Below are 7500 nucleotides of genomic sequence, written 5' to 3' on the forward strand. Positions count from 1 at the left end.
GGAGAAGGAGAAAGAGGGGGAGGAGGAAGAGGAGAAGAGGAGGAAAATAAGAAAAAGAAGACGAAGAAGAAGGAAGGGGAGGGAGGGAGGAGAAAAAAGAAGAAGAAGGGAGGGGAGGGAGGGAGGAGAAAAAAGAAGAAGAAACAAAAGAAAACGAAGGAGAAGAGGAAGAAAGAGAAGAAAAAAAAAACGAAGGTTGAAACGAGAGAACAGAAAACCGATGGGTCCATCAGGCTTAGACTAGGAGTAAAAGTACAGAACAGGAGGAAGATTTTGCAGAATCTCTAAGCGTGGGAGCCAGGGCTTAGGAGCAGCGAAGGACATAAACAAGCAGGATCCTGTCGAGGGTCGATTCTTCGGGGGATCGACCTGGAGGGGATGTGGGAATGAGGATGGCCACGCGCGTCGATGTCATTTCACGTTTTCTCGAAGTCGAAATTTAAAGATGGATAGCGAGACAGATAGATATATAGATAAATAGGTATACAGATAGATAATTATATAGATAAATAGGTAGACAGATAGATAGTTATATAGATAAATAGGTAGACAGATAGATAGCTATATATATATATATATTTATAAATAGATAGATAGATAGAGAGGTAGACAGATAGATAGATAGGTAGACAGATAGATAGATAGATAGATAGGTAGACAGATAGATAGATATATAGATAGATAAGTAGACAGACAGATAGATAAGTAGACAGACAGATAGATAAGTAGACAGACAGATAGATAAGTAGACAGACAGTTAGATAAGTAGACAGATAGATAAGTAGACAGACATATAGATAGCTATATATATAGATAAATAGATAGATAGAGAGGTAGACAGATAGATATTTAGATAGATAGGTAGACATAGATAGATATCTAGATAGATAAGTAGACAGACAGATAGATAAGTAAACAGACAGATAGATAGCTAGAAAGAAAGATAGATATATAGATAGATAGGCAGACAGATTGATAGATAGATATATAAATTATGGAAATGCAATTCTTTTTATTGAATGATATTTGTTGTGTGATGAAAGTTTTCCTATAGCGATCTGGCGGGTTGGAGTTATATAAATGCATGAATTATTTATTGTGTAAAATTTGTTATATCCTGAAAATTAAGCGGATTATGAAAAAAAACATATCATATCTGATTATCACTTTTATTCTTACTAAACTCGAATATTTTTTCTTCGAGAAATGTTAACCCCGGAAGTTAATAAGTAATACTTTTATATACATATATATATATATATATTAATGAGTCGCCGTAACTATTTGCTATTCATTAAACTTATCATACGTACTCAAATAGCTTATGAGGGTTATCGATAGAAAATGTAACTTTTAATTTTCTCTCTACAAGTTACAAATTAATAAAAACGTTAAAGCAAAGTAGTTTACATAAATACTGTATAACTGATGCCTTATATTAGGAAAACAAATATTTTGACACCTACGTGACAAAGAAAACATTTATCCTCATAATTACCACACTCTCATTATAATTTCAACACAAAGCATTTTCGTAATTATACTAACCATCCCTCTAACAAAAAACGGGAACCCCCTAATCATAACAAATTCATTATCACTGTCAATTACCGATTATACAGCATCCGAGAGTGAAGAGACGTCGTTATTGGATTAATTAACGGGAGCAGGACGAATCTAAACAAAGAATTAACACCAAGATGACATGTTGCTCCCGCCGCCGCTGTCTGAGAAATTGGCGCCATTTTTTTTTTTAGCTTGGGGAGTACAGCTTTCCAAACACTGGTCGTAATTATTTTGCTTTATTTGTCCATTATTTTTAGGGAGCCAGTAAAATTAGTTATTTTACGTTATTGGTCTAATTTTTCTTTGTATTTTGGTTTGTGTTTATTTATATATATATATATTTTTTTTTTTTTCATAAATGTAATTGTTATTGTAATTACTCTTTTGTTTCGCGTTTTTTTTTTTTTTTACTTCACATCATCTGTCTTTTCCTTATTTTTTTTTTCTTTTCTTACTACTTTCATCGTTTTCATTTCCTTTATCTCTTTCTTCCGCTTACACTCCCTTTCCTCTTCTTTATCCTCCTCTTCTTGTACCTCTTCTTCCTCTTCTTTATCCTCCTCTTCTTGTACCTCTTCTTCCTCTTCTTTCTCCACATCCATTTACTCTTCCTTCGCTTCGTCTTCCTCCTATCTTTACTCCTTCTCTTCCTCCTTCCCATTCCTCCTCTTCGCCATCCTCCTCCTCCTTTTCTCCCTCTTTTCCTCCCTCCTCCCCATCCTCCTCATCCTTCCTCTTCATCTTCTTCCTCCCCTCATCTTCTTCCTCCCCCCCCCCCCCCCCACCAACTCCTTCCTTCCTCCATGCTTGAAAACCCTCACTGTTTTTTTTTTTTTTTTTTTTTTTTTGTCCCGCGCCAAACAATGTGCGTGTGTATGCAGGATCTACGGTGCGTTGCCACTATTAACTGTGCTTACGTGGCAGAAGGCTTGTCCTACAAAGAAATGACATGCTATTGAATGAATAACGTCACCCCATTCATACATATGTGCACGATGGGAGCGGAGTCATAGAGATGGAACGGAGGGGGAGGGAGAGGGAGGGGAGAGGGAGAAAGAAAAAGGAAAGGAGAGAGACAGACAGATAAACCAGCTGCACAGTGTGGTTAAACACACATACACACATATATATCTAAACACATACACACAGATATATATGTAAATGTATATATATGTATATATTTATTTATTTATTTATTTATTCATTCATATACAGTATGTATGTAAGCGTGTGTGTGTATATATATATATAAAAAAAATATATATATATATATATATATATATATATACATTTATATACACACATACATATATACATATACATACATACATACATACATACATACATACATACATACATACATACATACATACATACATACATACATACATACATACATACATACATACAAACATATATACACATGTATATGCACATATATAGGTATATCTATATATACATACATATGCATATATACATTCATATATATATATATATATATATATTTAAACATACACATGGGTATGTATATGTATATATTTATACATACATATGCATATATACATACAAATAAATAAATATATATATATATATATATATATATATATATATATATATTTAAACATACATATACATATTCACATGTACGTGTATATATGTGTGTGTCAAGCATAATTTTGTCCATTTTTGGTTGCAACATAAATCGGGCAACACAGCAATTGGAATATTGCATTTGCTGCTAAAATGATAGTCATTACGTAATAGAATGACAACCAATTCACTTTTGGATTTCATTATGTTTGTTTTTGGCTTTGCTTTTGGGTTTGTTTGTTTGCTTGCTTCACAACAACAGCGTGAGGTTTATCATTTTATTTTGTTGATTGAATAAATTGACAAAGTGGAGTATAATACCACTTTCATATTTCGAGCTTTTTTTTTTTTTTTGAGAGAGAGAGAGGGGGGGGGGAGAGGAAGGGAGAGGAAGGGAGAGAGGGGCGAAGAGAGAGAGAGAGAGAGAGAGAGAGAGAGAGAGAGAGAGAGAGAGAGAGAGAGAGAGAGAGAGAGAGAGAGAGAGAGACAGACAGAGAGAGAGACTGAACCACGACGAAGCCCAGGTGTCTGTCTGTCTGTCTCGCCCAGAGTGAGGTAGACACAGACATCGCATCCAGCCGCCTTTTCCAGCGAGTTAGTGACGGTCCCTCCTCCTTCCCTCCTCCCTCTCCTTGCCCGCCGGACAATAGGTCATGATAAGCGACCTAGGCTGTGCGAGTGACCTTCTTTGACCTCATGTCGGCTTTCCACACACAGCTTACACCTTGGGCACTAATAGCCGGGGGGTTTGAGTCCCCATTAGCACCAACGACAAGGGATCCGCAACCAACACACACCCATTATGTCTGTCCCTAAGAAAAAAAAGGGCTTAATAATGTGATAGCTGGGCTGTCTCCCGGTCGCCTCCAAGACCCGGTAATTACCCATTTAACCTCGCTGGCTAATTGCAATGTTGAAAAGCTGCGCTACACTTTTTTTTGATAAATGATAGGGGGTGAGGGTAAATGAGGGGGGGGGGGGGGGAGGTGAAGGAAGGGGCGCTGAGATGAGTCATTTCTTCTCATTACAGACGCACGCCCTTGGCCAACGACACGTCATGAGGGCTCAGTGTGATAATGATCATAGACATTTTCCACATCTAGGTTCACCCGCGACGCAAAGGCTAAGTAAGGTTTTAAGCTGCGGTTAAAAAAAAAAAAAACCATTAATCATGACTGTTCTTTGGAAGCACTGAGGGATCGGCTCAGATTTACCCTTTTTATTGCCCTCTCCTCTTGCCTTTCCTTTCCTTCTTTTCTCCTCTCCTCCTCTTTATCCCTCCCTTCTCCTTCTCATAAACGCGATAAACAAAAGTTCAACAGTGGCAATAAAATAAAAGAAAAATATATTAGTTCAGAGTTTGCGACACCCAGATCTATCGTAACAGGAAGTGGGATGAGAACAGGGAATGGGATAAGAGCAACGGATGTTAATCGGAACAGGAAGTGGGATAGGAACGGAATGGGAATCAGAACAGGGAATGGGAATCGGAACGTGGAGTGGGATAGGAAATAGGAATCAAAATCGGAACAGGGAGTGGGGGTTCGTATGTGTCCTCCTCACGCCCTAATAGGTGCTAAGCCCGCCCACCTCAACCCCATTCCACGCCCACAAAGGACTCGGAGCAGGTCATGAACACTCCCCCCCCCTCCCTCCCCTTCCCCAGGACCTGTCATCAGCACTACTCATGACCTGAGTCAATCATTAATCACTAGGCTTATAAAGACTTCATGATATCTCTGTATGTATATATATATTTTTTTAATCTTGACGTACGATTTTGAGTATCTTGTAGGTGACGATTGTGGGTTAATTGGTCTGTTCTCGAGGCACATGTTTTTAATTAGATTTATGCGTTATCATACGTGATCATTTGTGCTGAGTAGGTCGTATCTTGAACAGTCATTATATTGTACACCGGTTATGTAAATAAACTAATTAAAGTTACTCATGCACATTGTATATAATCTGGTTTATATTGTGTGACTTAACTAGGCAAGGCGAAATAACTCCACGAAGGGTTTATAACTAAAAAAAAAAACTAACATGGACTAATCACAAACATGGTTTAACGAACTTGTTTACTCAAGTCGAAACGCAGTTTTCTGTGATTTCTTGCGACTCTAACAAGCGCTAACAACCACTTCATTAGCATCATTTAACAGCGTGGTGCAAACCGTTGAGTTTATACAGCCATCAGGTGTACTGGAGTTCGGGCGACTGGCACCCACGTGTAAGCGGGTGGAAAAAGTGACACCTCTGCTGGACTTTTTTCTGAAACATGATCACCTTTGACCCCCTCCCCCCTCGCCCCTTCCTCTTCCACCCCTCCTCCTTCCCCCCCCCCCCCCTTCTTCCCACTGCACCGCCCCTGCGCCTCGGCACCTGATTGTAAAGGACTGTTGTGGTTATTTCATTCGTTTTCGGCTAATTTCGTATGTATATTTTGTGTTTGTCTGTGTATCTGTCTCTCTCTCTCTCTCTCTCTCTCTCTCTCTCTCTCTCTCTCTCTCTCTCTCTCTCTCTCTCTCTCTCTCTCTCTCTCTCTCTCTCTCTCTCTCTCTCTCTCTCTCTCTCTCTCTCTCTCTCTCTCTCTCTCTCTCTCTCTCTCTCTCTCTCTCTCTCTCTCTCTCTCTCTCTCTCTCTCTCTCTCACTCTCTCTCTCTCTCTCTCTCTCTCTCTCTCTCTCTCTCTCTCTCTCTCTCTCTCTCTCTCTCTCTCTCTCTCTCTCTTTCTTTCTCTTTCTCTTTCTCTTTCTCTCTCTCCTTAACACACGCTCTCACACACACACACACACACACACACACACACACACACACACACACACACACACACACACACACACACACACACACACACACACACACGCGCACGCACGCACACACACACGCACGCACATATTCCCGCTATCCTGCTAACGCTTTTCTGCCTCTTCATCTTCTCTTCCTTCATCCTCCATCATCTCTCCAACTTTAACCTTCAACTTTCCCCCCTTTTTTATCACTCCTCACACATTCTCCAACTTTTTATCTCAACCAATCTTCTTAAAACTCCGATCGTTCATCAGTAATTCCACAAGAATTCGACTTTCCTCTCTCAACTAGTCAACAAAAACGCAACAAATACAGAACAGATACAACAGGCAGGTCAGCGTCACCTCGTTCACAGGTCAGTCGAGGAGAGGTGTTCGTGGCGACCTAGGTGACCTCTCTCGTTAATAGTGACCTTGTGCGTATTGCGCTTCGAGATAAAGAAGGTGGTTATAATTTTCTGTTTTTTATTTTCGCCTTTCCATCGTTAATGTTTTGAGTTATTAGCCAGGTTTTTTTAGTTTCAGCAGTCAATGGATTTCCATATTTTATAGTCTCGGTTTTATTTTAAATTTATTTTGATTATTGGTATATTTACGTACGTGATGTGATTATAATTTTATATGTTTTTTGGGAATATTAAACTAATTATTAAATTTCTCCCGATCTAATACCAACAACACGTCCTCTTTCCAACTCTTTTCTCCCTTCCAGCGGGGTCAGGCAAAAATGACCTGACCTGACCTTACTCTTCCCCGTGCATCGGCGTTTATGTCGCATTATTAACTATTAGTTCTGCCTCCACTCGTCCACAGGAATTCAACCGCTGCCTGGCGATAATAATGGGCATACGGGAGGGATCTATATATACCAATGTACCTTGCGATTTGTCACACGTTTGAAGCTCTTTAAGAAAAACGCTATTCTTTTTTTTTTTCTTTTTTATAATGACGAAGAGAGATCGGTCTGGCTGGTCAACCGTCTATTCTTCGGTCAGGGATTAATGTAGTCTGCTGGTGTTATTTCCTTCTCTCTTTCTCCCTCTTCTCTTCTTCGTTGTATCTGTCTTTTTTTCTCTCTCTTCTTTCTTCACGGTTCTCATACTCTATCATATTCGTTTGTGTTCTTTCCCCTTCTTGCGTCTATAGTTATATTGATCTTTCTTGTTATCTGTTTTTGTTTACGATGCAGTAAACAGCCTTTAGTTACAATTTTGTTTTTCACTGGTTTACAAATATTATTTTTAGTTACCAAATATCCATCCTTTTTTCGAATTCTTTCCTGGATTTTCTTGGGTTTCACTCAATCAAGAAATGATCCACTGAACGTGCAAATGAAAACTCGAAGGTTGATCCATATCTCATTAGACCAGCCAGACGCCCAAGCCTACGGTGGGCGGGGAAGGTGGGTGTGGGTGTGAGGATTTAAGATGAGTGAAAGAGACCGACGGGGGGGAGGGGAGGGGGGGTGCGGCAAGGGAGGGGACTAAGGTGTGTAGAGGGGGGAGGGGAGGGGACAGGGAGGAAGGGGAGGG

The sequence above is a fragment of the Penaeus chinensis genome, chromosome 8 (assembly GCF_019202785.1).
Source record: "Penaeus chinensis breed Huanghai No. 1 chromosome 8, ASM1920278v2, whole genome shotgun sequence".
NCBI classification, from domain to species: Eukaryota; Metazoa; Arthropoda; class Malacostraca; order Decapoda; family Penaeidae; genus Penaeus; species Penaeus chinensis.